Raw genomic sequence first — 13,893 nt, 5'->3', positions numbered from 1 at the left:
CTGAACATTTAAATGCTGTCAAGGATCTGGGCTTTTGTTTCTATGTTTCTCAGTTTAATAGCCTTCCCCTGTACTATTTTCCATGTAGTCCATTTTAATTAGGGATCAATAATAATGTCCCAGCAGTTTACTACTGCACTCATTTCAATTGAATTTGATTGCTTCAAGTATGTTCGGGGCTGTGTGGCAGGAAGGTTGCTCAGCAACTGTGGTGTGCGGACAATAAAATTTTGTGGTCTTGGCCATTAACCAGCTTTAGGGACAAGTTTATTATTGTTCCACCCTCCGCTGACAGTCATGTTCTGGAGCTGACTGTGGTACCTGCTGCACTTAAGAAGCTGCATGTCAGAAGAAGGTAGCGTAAATCCTGTTTCCCCTGTTTGGTTGGGGGCAGCTGGATTAAGGGCACATTTGGAAACTAAGGGTTACATGTGGGACCATCAGGGAAAATGGATGCTGATGCGAGCTCTAGCAGGTTCTAGCAGATCTAGTTGATCTTAAGAGGCCTGATCCCTGAAAACTATACTGGTTTTTCCACTCATGTCAACGTTATCTTAGGTGATGCTTTCCCATCAAGGTTGGTATTCGAAGCTTTTGGTATTTGAATGCTTGAGAGCTTTATTTTTATCATTTTCAGATACAATGTTCCAGCATTGTAATGAAAGTTCATTACAAATAGCCTTAATTGGCATTATTGTCCATTTTTCTTGCAAAGCACAAGCCTGGGCATAATGTGATGCAGATTTCATTGTATTTAGGAAGAGGAAAAAAAAAATAATTCTAGTTTAAAAATGCTTTTAAAGCTTCTGATTGGTCCTAGTCAGGAATCAATCTACCCCCACCTTGTCTTCTTAGTTCAAAATACGTTTTTGTTTTGAACTTTCAGCAAATGTAGGTATAGAAAGATTAAAAAGGAAATACACAATTGTCCAGCATTATCCAAAGGCTGTGTAGTCCTCACATTTCCAAAACAAAACAAAAGCTAAGAAAACCTCAGACTTCCTTTTATCTTGGAAAAAGAAATATTATATTTTCTCTTGTCACCACTGGGCAGAGATAGATCCTATGGTAAGAAAATTGTTTTTTAATCAGGGAAATAGAACAGTAAAAACACCTGGGATAACCCAAAGAAGGCATTAACTAGAATACTTTAAAAATAACTTTTACTAGTACAAGTAGTGTCTAGGTGCTCTGGTAAGCATGCTGGTCAAATTAAGCCTATGGATTGGGAAGGGGCTATAAGGTACTCAATAGAGCACTAACATGTCTCGTGGGGATACAATGGTCTTGAGCCTTTGCTACTTAGAGTTGTTATTTGTGGGGTGGTGCAGAGCCACCAGGAGGTTTGCTTAAGGAGTCATCATTATGGATTTTCAAGATGAAAAGGACACCCTGTGAAATGAAGCAGCTGTGACTAGATCTATACCATTTTCTCCCTGCCCTGGTTTGACACAGTCAACCAGAGAAGAAGCTAACAGCCAAACCAACAGAAAATTCCTCTGAGCGATCCTTGGCTGGAGAGCAGTCTCTGTGCATACATTCACAGATGCGTAGTTAACAGCGGTCCTGAGTCTCGGAATTCCTCTCTCGTTTCCAGGAATGTGAAATAGGAAGGCAGCTTAAGGTATAAGCAGGGGATTTTCTTCCTGGCTTTATTGCTGGCCTGCTGGGCAACTCTACAGAAACCACAACTGTGCTCACCCTCGCCTTCTATACAGTGATGGTTATGGGACCATTTCCCTTTTTGCTTTGTGCTCTCTGCATGATGATGTGTCTGAGCATCGCTGCTGTGGGGTTCCTGTAAACCACATGGTGCTCCAAGGAGTGGGGCCGTGGCTGCAGTAAATGCAATGTGAAGTACAGGGATGGTGGAGAAGGTTTTCTTGGGAGCCCTGGGGTTGGCATCACCATACTTAAAGGTTGAGATTAAACATCTATAATGAAGTCTGTAACGTGCTCATGAAGTGTTCAGGCAGTGAGTTGTACTGGAGAGAAGACAGCAAGAATATGTAAACAGAAATTAGAGCTTTTCAGGTGTTAAGCTAGTGCTTTATAAACACTTGAGTGATGCGTTGAAGAGTCCTTCAACTTCCATATTCCTAATGCTTGTTTAAAAAACCAGAGACAAAAAGCACTTGCATATAAAGGTCTCTGTTTTAACTGTTAGAGCCTCACTCTGTATCACCAGAAACTCACCTTGTGTACTTGACTTAATTAAATTACTTGTCAAGTGCATATTTCCCTGGTTTTAGAAAAACAAAATCCAAAATTTTCATTCCCTTACAAAAATATAAATGCATGCCTAAGAGTTCCATTTGCCTTCTTTTTTATTAGATGGTCTAAAGTCAGAGAGGCTCTAACAGCATTTCAGAAGAGGTGAGGAATTTTCCATGCTAATACTGTGAGAATTGTCAGAAGAGACCTGCCAGAGCTCACCCCCACACCCAGCAAGGTATTTTCAAGTTACATCTGAATCCTTTCCAGCTGATGTCAATTGACGTCAAACTTCAATTGAGTGGAGGTGGGAGAAAGATGAGACCTCAGCCATGCCAACTGCAGTTGTGGTAGATAAAAGCAGAGATGCAGCCTTACTACATGGTGTGAAGTTATTTTTGTAGATTTCCAGAATCGGCAGGGATGAAAATGGTAGATAACTTTTGTAGGTCATGTATTTCTCCTTTCTTTGGTAGCATTGCCTCTGTTTGTGAACTCATTAGCAAAGGAACCGTTTATTCTACAAAGTGTTGGGGAGGAAGGAGTGTCCCTGTAGCATCCTCAGTAGGGTGTAGAATGAGTTTTTGATGAGCTGTCAAGCATCACAAAAGCCATGGATCTCTGTGGCAGCAAATCAAACACAGAGCTATCTTTTTGGTGACTATAGAGGACCTTGCCTGTGAGAGAAGCCACTGGTTTGAGGGGAATTAATTTCTGGGCTCCTTTTGAACAGGGATTTTCAGTGCGGTTTGGGCTTGGATGCTCAGTTCCTGCATGATCTTTCTATGTTAAAGCTTCGTGGAACTTGGGGTGCTTGGAAACTGCCTCGAGGTAGAGTGAGCTGTGATAATTAGGCTCTTGCTTTCATCCTGGGAGACGGGGACTTAGTACTGCTGAACTGCACTGGGCAGCAGCTTTTGGCTGGAACTTTTCTTCCCTGAAGTTGCAACTTGCTGAAAAGGAAAATTACATTAGGGAAGAGTTGCTTTCAATGTTTTGTGTGGATTTTTTTAAATTTTAAAATAGTAATTCAAGATGTATTTAAAACTTTTATCTTTTATTCCAGAAATTTTGGAGAGTTAAAACTGCTGGGTTGTGGTTTTTTTTTGCTTTTTGGTTTTTTTTTAATGTGGAATAAAGATATGCAAGACATGCAAGTAAAAACAGACTTAAAACTGGAACCCTACTGAAATGGATTATTCTGATTGACATGTATATAAATTGTATCCATATTTGCCACTATGTTTGATTGTGGGATTTAAAAGGATTTTACAATATCCGGCTTATCTGTATGACAGGGAAAACTCAAGAAATCATCAACTTCAGACTTACAGTAATGGTTTAAGTGATATTACTGTGCAATGTGGTTGTGGTGAAAAGAAAACAAATATTTTGGGGGTTCTGTGACTGGATGTTTAGGAGGGAAATGGGGAAAGAAAAAAAATATGTTCAATTAATGAATCATGTTTGATATTGACTATACATTGTTTCCCTATGGAAATTTTTTGGTTTGTAAACTTTGGTTTGGGAGATGAAATATGTGCCGTATTTATTTGCTTGTTCAGATTCCCATTTTTATTAGATGAGAAAATTTTTATTTCAATTTCGTATATGATGAAACTCCTTGATGCCCAAGGCTCTAGAAAAGAAATATTGTTAGAAAGGCCACTTCCACGTGAGTATTTGTGTGGTTTCTCTGTGTACCCATAGGTCAGGTTGCAGATATCATTCCTTTGAAAGCGTCAGGCTGAAGAGTTAAAAAATCAGCAGCACGCCAAAGGACTGGGGAGCTCCGGTGTCTCCTGCCCTGGTGCTGTCTGCAAGAACGGGTGGATGCAGAAACCAGGCACCTGGTGAATCTCTGTGTGCCCTGGGGCTGAAGGCCATGCATGGTATGCATAGCTACCTGCTAGTAACAACCAGCTTGAGTCTGTCAATGATAACACCTTAGTGAATGCAGGGTAGTCTGATAACAACTGGTTGTAACCTGGGTCTCCTCCAGTACAACACCCGGGCAGGGAAAAGGGGATTTATAACAATATTTAGGGAGTTCCAGACACAGGCAATTTTCAGTAAAAAACAGGAGTTACCTGCTCTGGTCCCTGTGTTCCCAGCTAAGGTCTCTGATAGCAGGCGACTGGTAGGAAGAGCCACTTGTAGAAGTTTAGGTGACTATAAAGTCAATTATGAGAACTTTTATTTACCTTATGCATTAAGTGCAATAAGTATGTCTTTACCTGTACCCAGTTAAATGTCAAAACATAGAATCATAGAAAGGTTTGGGCTGGAAAGGACCTTTAGATGTCATCCAGTCTAACCCCCCTGCAAGGAGCAGGGCCATCCTTGACTGGATCTGCTTGCTCAGAGCCCCACCAACCTGACCTTGAATGTTTCCAGTGATGGGGCATCTGCACCCTCTCTGGGCAACCTGATCTGGTGTTTCACCACTCTCATCATAAAAAATGTCTTCCTTATATCTAGTCTGAATCTACCGTCTTTTAGTTTAAAACCATTAGCCCCTTGTCCTATCTCAACAAACCCTGCTAAAACGTGCTTCTCTAAAAGTTGAGTGAAAACTGCTGCTGATGCCAGTGGGTGAGGAGCTATAGTAACATGATTTCTGGTAGTGTGCTGAGAGCATGGGACCTGAAACTTTGCTCACCACTCATATAGGCAAATCTTCCTCCACAACAGGGAAACGCACAAAGGCAAAGCTTGAAGTGGAAAGTGCATTTCATGACAGCTGAAGCCAGCCTCGTTAAATATGCACAGGGACCAGCCATTCCAGCCAGTCTTACTGGCTTTCATTCCAAGCATCTGCATCTGAGTAGGAGATGGAGAGAAAATATGAGAATAATCAAGATATAAAGGCAAGATAGAACCATTACTTTTTGGTCAACTCCATTTACTTCATGATGGTGCCTCGGAGGGCTGCTGTTCAGGCTTTTTATTGGTGTTGTAAACTTTCAAAAAAATACCATTTTGTGCAAAGACCAACTGATTCCCAGGACTGCCCAGATAAGAAATACTGAGTGGGGTTAGCTAACTTCTTCCAATTGTGCAGAATTTCAAGATTTTCTGACATACGCCAACTTGATTTTGGAATTGAGATTCTGAATTTAGATTTTACCTGGCAAGTTTATAATTACACATGCCCATAGCTTAATGAAGCTGCAGTAAATTGTTTGGCAGAGTTACAAAATGTAATAGCCCATGGCACCATCTGTCACCTGCAAACTGGATTGTTGTTGCTTTTCTGCATTTTGCTGGGTTAAGCAACTGTTTAAGGGTATTGTCCCAGGAATGCGTTTTTTAACAAACATATGGTGTGAGTTCATTGGACATTTCTCTTGCTTTTTAATCTTTTGTAAGAAAGTCCCATCTGAAAAGATTTTTAAAAATTAGTGTGGCAGGTTTCAGATTTGATTTTAATTCTCTGTCATAATGAAGGCAACAGAGACTTGAATGAAATGATGACAGAACCACAAGTGATGCCCCATCTGCTACACTGTCATGTAGAATATTATTCCTCAAAGCTGAACTTCCAAGATAAAACATACTGGTATTGTAAAGGAAATTTCAGGGTATATTTCTTTAGACTTTTTGGTGGTAGCGGGGAAAACATGATGTTAACTTACTGATTTCTGAAGGCTTAAAGGGAGATATGTAGGAATACTTACATAGCCGTTTAGTGTTTCCCTGCAGTAAGTGTGCTGGGATTTCAGTAGAATCTCGCTGATGCTGAAACTAAAGATTTACTTATTTTATTTATTTATTTTTGCTTAGAAGTGTGCTCAAACGACCTTGTGTAGTAAGTATAGTTAGCTGGGATCTGCTCAGATCCAGACTTTTGGTCCTTTTTCATTGTGGCCTTCCATGACTAGCTGTAGACAGCCACTTCTCTCTCCTTTTCCTAAAGGGATGAAATGAGCACCATCATCTCGGGAAGGAGAGGTCAACAAAGCTTCTTTGCATATTGTGTTGTTGGCTTCCAAAGAAAATCAGGATTCAATTAGGAGCATAGGAATTATTTCGTTCTTGGTTTCAAGAAAAAAAAATGGCAGAAATGAGTTTTGGATTTACCATTTTCAACTGTTCTGAAAATTATTTTTTGGTGAAGTTTTAGGAAAAAATGCTACTAGATTAAGGAAATATTTTGTTTAACCCCAAAATAATTTCCTTCTAATTGGATATTTCAAACAATTTTTTTTTTTTAAATTAAAACCCAACTTGAAGTTTCATCATAAAAATGCTGAAGTGCTGAAAGTTCTGTCTTGAAGGGACTGTAGTTTGTTCTTCATATTCAGTCAATCGAGTTAAATCCCACAGAAATTCAAAAATGCTGCAGACCTGAATGCTTCAATGAAAAATTGCACTCAGCTTTAATTTTCATCAAGTGTAGCAGTGAGTGATATTACCATATACTGTTATGTATAAATTCCAAGTTTAAAGTAGTGTCCTGAATGAGATTTAAATACTGATGAGAGAGCAGGGGGGGAAACAAAGAAGCAAATACAGGACAGGTTTTCCTCCTGTGAATATTTTTTCAAAATTAGGTACTTTAGATCTATTCTTGATAAACTTTAACCCCACTTTCTAGATGATTCCTGCAATTGTTAGAACTTTTTCAGTAGCTTTGTAATATGGTTAGAGTTTCATACATATTCCAGTATATACCAGCTAAGTTATGTAGCACTAGATGTGTAAATCTGTGCATTAATTACTGAAAAGAGTGGTTTGACTTCACAAGTGCTTAGCATCTTCTGCACAGGGACTAAGACCTGTATATATTTAATTTATTTTTTTTTAGTAGTGTATTGGCAGTATGCTAGGGGAAATTGTTATTGATGGAGAAAAGTACAAGATTTCAGTCTTCACAGATGTCATCAATAATAAATGGTATGTCTCCTTTTTAAACTTCTGTATTATTTTTAATTTTTCATGCAAAATGTTTTTGGCAGGTTTGAAACTGATATATGAAAAGTTACCATTCAATTCAGGGGAAAAAAAACCCCAAACAAACAAACAAAAAAACCCCCACAAAACCCAAAACCAAAACCAAAGCGATCTGATATCCAAAAATACTGTGGCGTCATTGCACATGCATTAATGTGCGTGGAGATCCGTGACAATGGCTTTGGGATGCTTTGGGACGCTATACTTCAGAAGGCTACTTTGAAGGCTGGGAGTGGCTCTGGGGACACCAGCTGTGTTGCAATGGATTGGTAATTCCTCGTTGTTTTGGCTAATACTTTTGCCTCTCATGCAGTCTTTTTTGAAATGAAGACAGTGTTTTAATTCTATTAGCAGTCAGGTGCTGATACATCAGGTACTATAAAATCAAGATGGTAGGGTCACTGGAGGATATCAGCCTACAAATGTCATCACTGAGTTGCATTAGACAAAACACTGTCTTTTTTCCTTTTTTTTCAATTTGCATTTCTATGTTATGCCATTCTGGATTGCACAGATCTTAACATCCGTTATTAGAATTATGCTTAGCCCTTTTCCCCATTCAGAGAGCTTTTCCCCTAGAGTTATATCCTTATGGAAGGCAACAAAGACAAATTACAGCGTGTTTTCAAGGCATACTAAATCCATTGCCTCTAATCCAGTCAGAAAGTTTTGATGGGGGGTAAAGACTGGCAGTTTCACAACCGTGCTACCTTTTCTATACACCTACATGAGTCCACATGGGGTCTGATTGCTTTTCCTAGGTTTACATTTAGTAACTGATTGCAGATGGCTTTTAGACAGCAGGAAGGGAAAAAGAAAACTTTCTCTTTTATGTAGAATTATGTGGAAAATTTCGAGGTGCAAATACCTTTACTTAACTGACAGTCACCCTGAAAAGCTTTTTTACTTTAACAGTGCACAATTCTAATTGAAATATGTTACTCTCATGTTCTTGTTCCCTATCTGTTTGTTTACATTCACTTACTGCCCATTGTCTTATTTTTTTGTTTCAAACCCCTTGAAACAGAGACTGTATTTTTGTTCTGGGGTCACAGTGAAGTTGTGGCACTGTCACACCCTGGGGCTCCTAAACATTAACACAAGACACATTTATTCTGATGTATTTCAGACTTTGATATTTCTTATTGCTGTTGTGGTAGATAAATCCATTTAGGACAGGCTCTGTAGGTCGTTGAAGTGCTCATGGTCTTACCTGTGTTTCTTTTCTCATGGGTTGAAGCATTGCTTGGAGTTTTGTAGAGTTTTATTTATGTAAGACTTGCATTCATTAATTTTGTTTGCTATTTGGAAAGGTAAAAGGAAAAAAACCCAAGATAATACTTCCATCATCAGGGAGTGAAGGGGATGGTGGGGCATGGTGGTGAGCGGAGTGAGTCCTGGCGGCTTTGCCAAGGCTTCATTATGTCCATGTGAAACCTCTGCAGTTGTTAATGCCATGCTACGAACAGCCCTGGAAGCAGCAGGATACAACTGAAAAGTTGTTCTTTGTTTAGGTAACAGGTGTATGTATCTATAGTACGTCAGGTCCTGTCAAAGTTTTGGTGCATATTGGGAAAATGTCCCTTCACGAAAGGGAATCACTTCCAAAACTGACTGGTCTTTCTTTAGGGGACGGACATGTAGTTATGACCAAGATGCACAGAGTAGATTTCACTGGAAAAATCCACTCTTTCTGTAGAGTTGCACACAATGATGTAGCAAGGGTGCTAAGGTATTTCCCATATATGTGTGTGTGTGTGTATAGCTGCATTTAATTATCACTACAGGGTGATACAGGGTCTTTTTTATTTAGTAAAACTCCTTAGAATGCTCATTAGACAAACCACTCTTTCTGCCTGTGGGGATTATTTTTTTTCTCCAGAAGTAATAGTAATATATCTGACAATATGAAGAAGCAAGAAATTTCCAACAATGGTCTTTATTCACACTTAGGAAAGATTAGACTTGTTTGAGAGAGTTTATATGTCATGGTTGGAGATTGTAGAGGCGATTGCCTTTGGGATGCTCCGTGTGACAGCCTTTGCAATCCTCAAGTTAGGCAGGTGAAGTATGAAGTATAGGACTTGAGAGAAGGAAGAAGTTCAACCTGACTTTCTCTTCTTAATTTCTTTAGGCTACCTAGAAGCTTTTCAGCTGCTGGCACAAATTTGAACAGCCTAAAACCTCCTCCAAGTTGTATCCTAAGGAAGGAAACCTTGGGTTAGAGATAGCAAGGGTGCAAGGCCGTCATGTTATTAACTTATTGTTTCAGACAAGCGCCCTGCGCAGAGTGACTCCCAAGAAACATGGAGCTGGGTTTCACTGGGTCCCTGCCGGCACAGCTCCTGGGCTGATGGAGAGTGTACAGTGAGAAGAAAGCCATTGAAACCCCACAACTATTTTTTTAATGACCTTGCGGTAACCTGGAGCGTGTTGCAATTTTTACTATTTGAGGTAAGGAATCGCACCGCTTACCCCTCCCCACTTAGATTATTACAAGAGGCCTGTCGACAGGAATAGAGGAAGGAATGTAATCCTAAATCTAAATGGTAAGAGGGGGAAACAGCTGGTTCGCAGATACCTTCTGGAGAGCTGCAGAGGCAGCTTAAGAGGCTTCTGAGGGCTCGTCAGGGCTGTGGCAGCCCCACTGATCTGATCGGCTCGTATCATGGAAAGGGAAAGGAAAGGGGATTATTACTTGCTGGCGGGATTTGAATTCTGCAATGTGTACATAAAAGCAGGAATGAAGCTCTCCGTACTGTGGAGTTCTGCTTCATCTTCCCGATGGGACACTTGGCCGGCCAGAATACAAGCATGGCAGAGAAGGAGGGGACAGAGAAGGAAATACCTCCAGCAAACTCCTTTAACGTGCAGCCTTCTTCGGTTTAAAGCTGTGTCAGTCATGTCTCACAGCATGAGGGCAGGAGAAAATTTCACTTAGTGCCAGGATGAGTGGAAAATGAGGGCGAGTGACACGTCTCCAGCTCTGCTTTTGGTGCAGCCGCCCTGTGGCTGTATAAACCCAGATGCTGCAAACATACAGCCGCTGTCGTCTTCTCCTTGGAAATGCTGACTGAAGCAAAGTGTTTTCCTTCTGAGTTTATTAACTTTATTACATAATTACCCATTATTTTCTTCATTATTTTTGCTTGCGAACTGAGCAGTGAAAAAAACAAGTAATGCCCCATATGTTACTTTTTTTCTCCTTCAAAGAAGCAGGATAGAAAATGCCATTGCCTTGTCCTCAGACATTCAGCTACAAAGCATTTATGAAGAGCTGTTATACATTCTGCTGTATAGAAGTTTGTTTCAGTTGTTCAGTCCACGCTATGAGGAAACACATCAGCTCAGCTCTCCCCAGGATCAAAACCCTGTTTTAAAATCAAAATTTCAAATAAAGAGTCCTATTCTTTCTTGTTCCTTTCTGGGTTTGTGCGTGTGTTTTTATCCCAAGAGGGTCTTGATTTCATTGTTGTTTATGTGGATATTAAGCTTTAGGATCTGAAGGTGCTACAGTGTTTTCCCTCTGACTGTTGAGAAAGCTTTTCAATGAAACCAAAGATTTTTGTAGGTCACTGTGACAGTTATATTTTTGCAATGTACAGGCTATTAACTGTTGGAATGAAAGCTGCAGTTCACAAATATGTTTACAGCCATATAAATGAGGATGTACGTTAAACTGCAGGGCTTGGAAAACATAAGTAATGAACATTATTTGTACCTTGACAAAGCAAAAAAGCATGATTAAGGATAATTGTAGGTAACTGTCATCATGAGAGAAATGTTTACGCAGTCAGAAGTACCAAACAGCATTTAAACAGTTCCTCTAAAGGGAGCACTAAGAAACTAATGGATGCTAGTACATGCCTTGAAAACAATTTGACTTAAAGGTTTTCAGATTCTTTCTTTTTCTCCTTTATGAATGTAGAAAAATAGTGATTGTAATAATTGTTGGTTTGAATGAGGATTTGGAAAATTTCATTCTTACCTATGTTATCACAAAGCTGCTTTGGTTTGAAAAACCTTAATTTGTAAAACATTTCTTCATGAGATCCCAGATGCTGCCTTTTCTGGTCAGGCCAGCAACCCACCTTACTGAAATGCAAGTTAAGTTCATGTCTAATTTGATTTTCATAACAAGGACATTTCTGCCCATTTTGGTGCCAGGTAGAAGTTTGACAATTAAACCCACCTTAATTTTATTTTATTTTAATTTTTTTAGGAGAGGCATTCTGCTTGTGTATATATAAAACCCAAATTATTTTAAGCAATAAACATAATCCAGGGCAAGACTTTTTAATGCTTTTGCATTTTTGGTATTGGCCATACTGCAAACTCATTCACATGAGGATCAAGTGCGTGAAATAGGAAAATAAATGTCTCAGGCAGTGGAAAGAAGTCTTGGTGATAATAGAAGAAGCAATATTCTTGAGGCATAGCTCTGCATTCTGTAGGACTGGGAGGTCCATGGAGACTGTTGAATTTGTCCTTTCTGGGTGGATCCAAAAAATGAATCGTTTTCAACATCTTGTTTTGAAAGGAACCAGATCATGCCTTTTAGTTAATTCATAAGAAAACTCACAAGGTGGTTCAAATTTGGAAATGCATGTGTAGAGCAGTATTTTCTATAAAGAGATGAGATGATATGCAAGCAAATTTCTCTGGAATGCTTTAGTCCCAGCTGCAAGCCTCTGGAAAGCCCAATCTTGGTGATCTTTGAGGGATCTCTGGAATTCTAGAAGCCTGAAGGACTGAACTGAGAAAAAGAAAAATTATTTTGTTAACTTAAATTCCCCTGAACTGCCTTGTTAGTGATTATTAGTTTGCAGTTGGAAGTGGCTTGTGTTCTGCGGGAAGTGAGACCAAACTATCTCTGTAGCTACTTATGGCCTTAGAATCCATAAAAAGAGAGGAAAATGGGTTCATCAATCTTGATAAGTGAGGATTCAAATGCTGGCTCCAAACTGTCAATGTGCAGTGTGCCCAGGTGTAAAAATTTATTTTTAATTATGTGATATTTATTTGCATTTTTATTTATGAATTTTTCTAGGTTTGTCAGCACATTGATTTCATGAAGACTTATACAAAATAAGTTCACAGTAATTTCACACTATGCAGATATTTCAGGGTGGTGGTAGGAAGTGGTCATGATTTTTGGTGTTTCAGCAGCAGCAGAACGGCACACCCCTAATAAAGCAAAGGATTACTTTATGCCATTTGGATTCTCACAGTTCTCCCACCGCCTTCCGATGAACTAACTTTCATGGGATTGAAATACATTTCCCATTTTGGTTTTATGCTAAGCTATACTTCAAAGCTAGAAAAAGGATCAGTGGTCTTGAGATAAGAATTATTCCCAGAAGACAATGGAGGAGAAAGTTCTGGAGAAAAACTGGAATTGCCGCAGGCAGAAAGAGTGGTTTGTCTAAGGAGTGTTATAAGGAGTTGTACTAAAACAAAACAAAACAAAAAAAACACAAAAATGAAACAACCAGCCCTCTAGTGATAATTAAATGCAGCTTAAACTCCTACAAACTTTGATCAAAATCCATTACTGGGATCAGACTCCTATTATGGAACAGTGTGGGATGAGCAGTTGCTGATGCTGGAGATTAGCAGTGGCTCATTAGCAAGGGCTCGAGTGGTATGGCAGTAAATGCCAACTGGAAAGCCACCTCATACTGGTGGAACTGCTTCCATTTTCAAGTAGATGATGCAAAAAGGCTGAGCTTTCTGCAGGACGTTACAGGCGGAGTGGTTGGCCCTGGTGCTGTGCTCTATCCCCAGAAGCTGCAAAAGACTTAATTTTACCTGGAATTATTTTTGCCTGACCAAGAGCTTGGTGATGTGGAATTACAGAGCACACATCTTCTAGCTGAATGGTCCCTATTTGAAAGTGAAGCTGTCTGTTCAAATTAACCGAAATTTATGAGGTACGAGCACCTGCTGTATTTGCTACCAGCTGAATTCTGAAAAACGGCCAAGTTTGAGGGTGTTATTTTTGTTATTGTTTCTTCTCACCTGTAATTGAGAGGGCTGGAAGTGTGAGTGCTCACAGCAGGGGAATAAGAATCTGCTGCAGAAATCTCGTCAGCAGGTGATACAGGTGCAAACGCTAATTAGGCCACAGATGAATAAGCCTGGGGTTGTTGTGCCAGCCCTTGCATCCACGTTGGTGTTGCTGGTAGTTTTTCAGTTCATCATGGTGGCTCAAGGTTTGTTCAGGAGAGTGCTGAGGTGTGTTGGCAGGGCTGCGGAGGGCTTGGAAGCCCCCACGCTGTTTGCCAGCCCTTCCCTCCCCCCAGCACGCAAATTCCTGCCTGTGTTTGTATAGGGAGGTTGAAGTTTCTGAGGCTGCCAGTCTGCAGGATGGTACTTTTCTGTGTGAAAAATTGATCCTCTCAGATGCACTTTCTCCTGAATACAAGCAGAAAGGTCCAGAGAAAAGGAATAAAACAAGGGAAAAAAATGCCTGTAGAGGTCTTTGAGGTCTGTTCCTCCCACAGCCTGGCTTGGCACGATAAGGTATGTATTAAAACTAGACTGGTGCATCCCACATAACTCTGAAAAGCGTTGCCTTCAGAGCCAGTTTCTTTTCCATTCTCACCAGGTTTCTACCCCTTTCTTTACTTCTTTCTTCACTTTAAGAGTCTTGCAAGTCAATGTCTGCTACCTGCTCGTTCTCACCTTGAAATTGTAATCTTGTTCTTGCAATGCCATTTT

Source organism: Falco naumanni, chromosome 10 (assembly GCF_017639655.2).
Source record: "Falco naumanni isolate bFalNau1 chromosome 10, bFalNau1.pat, whole genome shotgun sequence".
NCBI classification, from domain to species: domain Eukaryota; kingdom Metazoa; phylum Chordata; class Aves; order Falconiformes; family Falconidae; genus Falco; species Falco naumanni.
Note: the sequence above shows the minus strand (reverse complement) of the source record.